The sequence below is a fragment of the Glossina fuscipes genome, unplaced genomic scaffold (genome assembly GCF_014805625.2).
Source record: "Glossina fuscipes isolate IAEA_lab_2018 unplaced genomic scaffold, Yale_Gfus_2 113, whole genome shotgun sequence".
NCBI lineage: Eukaryota > Metazoa > Arthropoda > Insecta > Diptera > Glossinidae > Glossina > Glossina fuscipes.
In genome coordinates this window covers 1732559-1736554 of record NW_023998456.1, presented here as the reverse complement: position 1 = coordinate 1736554, position 3996 = coordinate 1732559, and positions in this window count along the sequence as shown.

Here is a 3996-nt window from a genome sequence, read left to right as displayed (position 1 = left end):
CAATATAAATTATAAAATTTAGACAAATATTCTACATCTACTATCCATTTTCTTTACAGCAGACCTATTCTACAATGGCAATGTATGACTACAGCTCTTCTACACCAGAGGATGTAGTGCCGCAATATTTATAATTGGTCCAGTATCAACGGATGGAACTGAGAGCGAAGAGAAATCGTCTTTTAAAAGTTGTATCTAGCTTAATATACCCAGAAACAGAACAAAGACATGAGCAACATCTAAGTTTAATATACCCTGCAAATGGTGAAGGGTATAAAAAACACTTCCAGAGGGCAATTCGCACACTCGAGTTTGACATTGAAGGGGAATGCGCTACAACATGTCAACGATAACGTAAGATGATTGCTTCTTCTGTGCGATAAGACTTAACCACACATCCCAAAAACGTTAAAAACACTGAAATAAATTGAACTGAACTGTGTGCTGCTTTGCTCCTTACATCTATCTATATGTGAACTTATGCAATGAACGAAGAAAAGAAATTCTTTAATGCATAGCATCGTTATTTCCGTATACCTTTTATGCGCGCTAATGATCCCGAAAACAGTAAGTTAATGTTATCTCGAAAAAAAAGTTGACGTAACAACTTCTTCTCTTCTTCTTTTTCGTAGCTAAACGTGGTTTATGGTACGCTCATTTTGATGTCCAATGGATAGCAAGACAAATGGAATTACATGCTGATAAACCGTCTATACTACTTACAGAATGGAGCAGTTGAATTTAATCCGTTCTCTTGTGGTTAAAAATTGGAAACAACTTCATTAAAAGTACTTTTTTTTTTTTGATTTGTTTGGAAATGGATTGGACCAGTTAAATTAATATTAGATCCATAATCCAGAAACGTAGTTGAGAGCGATTGATGAAAACTTTGAGCATAGGTAGAGACTGATCTGGCAGAGATTATTCTGCCCAAAAATTTAAAAGAGGAAGACGGACTGATTTTTATACCATTGATTGTAATGTAAAAAAATTTTTTGGGACCCTTAGCAAAGCGGATGACCGTTGATTTTTCCGGGTTGAAAATTAGATTTAAGTCTGCACAAAGTATGTGAAAAAGATTGGTTTTAGTGTCGAGGTTACGGACTGCTTCCACTAATGATTTTCCAGCAGAGATGATGAGGAAATCGTCAACATATTGAAATAAATGGGTAGTATTGTCCTGTAATTGATGTAAACTGGCTGTGTATAAATTGAAAAGAACTGGGCTGAGACAGCTACCTTGAGGTAAACCTCCACAGACATCGACTGTATATGAATCTGTTACGAGAGTTCGCGAGGAAAGAAAGTTGAGAACCCAATGCCTACTTTGTGTCGGGATTTTACAATCAGATAGAATTTGGTCCAGTTTCACTAAATTAACACAGTCATAAGCTTTATTAATGTCTAAGCAAAGCATAACTACCTCGTTTCCATTTGCTTTTTCATTTGCAATTGTGAAAAAGACTTCATTAAGGCACATACCGGTGGAGATATTTTTTTGGTAAGCAAAGGATCTTGACCGAAGAAGGTGTGAGTGGTTCAGGAAATTTGTTAGTCTGTCTTTAATCATTTGGTTGGTAACTTTTAGAAGAACGGGCAAGAGGGATATGGGTCTGAAGTTAGTGAATATTTCAAGATCTTTTCCGGGCTTAGGTATGGGCACTATTTTAATTGTACGCCAAACAGTGGGAAACGAGTTGGTCATCCAGCGCTCATTTATAGCAGATAGCAGGGTTAGAAGGCTTGGCGCGGGAAGGACCTTTATCATGCCATCTTTGATTCCGTCACGACCTGCTGCTGTGGATTTCTTTTTCAACTTAAGGACGTGCATGAGTTCATCAAGGGAGAATGGAGAGATGTTATCCATCCGAGGGTTAAGTAAGGAGGTTTGGAGACCACATGTTGAGGGAACTTGAGCTTTCAGCAATTCTAGGTAGGTTGTTGCGATCATCCCAAATGGGGTGTTTGTATTTCTTTTTTGTGGTACGATGACCATTTAAAAATTTCCAGAAAGGTTTTGTATTGCTATTTGAGCACAGTTCTTCGACAACAAGGGCACGGTGACATCTTTTGGCTTTTCGAATCGATTTCTTCCATTCTTTTTGGGATAACTTGAAATCATCAAAATTAGAGATATTGGGGTATTTAGAAAATTTTTGTTTAGCAGCCTGTAATTTACGGAATTGTAAAGTGAGCAGCTCGTTCCACCAAGGTTTTGGTGAGTAGGAATTTCAGCTTTGGATGTCAGATTTGGCGTTAATTATTTCTCGTTGCAATGGACACCGGATAGACTCGACCTGTGGCTCAAGACATATGTGTATAAGATTATTTAACAGTTTTTTCCTCGAGATAAAATCATTTATCTTGTAGGAGGTAATAAAGGTGGCACTAAAGAGAATAGGAAAGTGGTGGCTGTTTCCCAGAAAAATTTCTTTTTTTACCTCCCGTTTGAATGTAAGATAGGTTGCGTTAGTGAAAGTAAGATCCAACACGCTACCACAATTGTTGGTCGTAGAGTGCACATAGGTTGGGGAATTATCATTAAGACAATAGAAATTACTGGCTTCAACGATTTCTTGCAAGGCTTTGCCTTTATTGTTCGACACGGAGTCACCAAAGCAAGGGTGTCTTGCATTGAAATCTCCTGCAATTATGACATTGTGGAAGCTATCACTATTATTAGCAATTTTCGTGTTTATCAGCAATTATTTATATGCTGCTTTATTTTCAATAATTTTGCTTGCCCATCGTTTTTTCTTACTTTGATCATTTTAAAGAAAAAATGTCATTTTTTCTTCGGCCGATAATATTGTCCATACATGATACATGTGCGTGATGGTCATACCCCCTATAGTACTTTTAGAAGCTGACAACCGTCAAATGCGCTTCGCAATATACATATTTTTAATATTTTCGCGGCCGCCATAATACGACCACGGATATGAAAATTTTCTCAACAAATATTTATCTTACTTTTAAAGTTTATATATCCAAATAATATGTTCGAGTTCAATATGAATTTTGCAAATATCTGTTCGGCCGTCAAGAATGTGACCACGAAGAAAATCTAATTTTCCGAACACGTCTATCAAAAATTTTATACAAATATGATAATAATAGCAATATCATATAATTTTTTCGACATTTTTACACGTCCCGTTCCATATTTTTAACAACGAAGTACAATATTGCTGCTTCGTTTTTGTTAAATTAGCAATTATTATGCTTCTTTATTTTCAATATATTCGCTTGCCCATTGGCGTTTTCTTTTGAGCCATATTCATTCAACAATAAAATTGCTTTATTAGATGGGAGATAAATAACAAATGTATTATTTTCTTTATAATTTTATTTGGCTCTTATACTGCCGCCGCCGCCGCCTTTAAATAACGCGATATTATACATTAGTATACTTGCACGCATTATTATTATATCGGAGAGGCGGCTATTTTTATTTTCATTGAACTTCGATTATCAAAAAATATCTTATGTAAAATAAAATATTTATATTAGATAACGAATCGTCAAGCTAAGGATGAGCTTCAGTGGATCGCAGTATGGCAGCTGCTCTACCACTTACAACACCTTGCCCGTTACAAAAGTCGTTTACAATTGATTCTAGGCATTGCCATTGTATTAAATAATGTTTTTAAATGTAACTAACGCGGCATACAGGTGATAATATCCTCCTGCATTTGTTATGTTACAATAAAACATTGGCATCACATTCCATTGTCGTTTATCATAAAAAAAATGATAAACTTTAAATGGTTTAAAAGCCATACAATGCAATTGCCCCATTTTTATCATTGCAGTCCAGCTCGGATACGACCTTAGAGGCGTTCAGGCATAATCCAACGGACGTAGCGTCATACCACTGTTCGCTCGAACAAGTATTGTGCCATTGGTCCGTACCTGCGGTTCCTCTCGTACTACGCAGGAATGCTGTCGCAACAACATATTGTCATTAGTAGGGTAAAACTAACCTGTCTCACG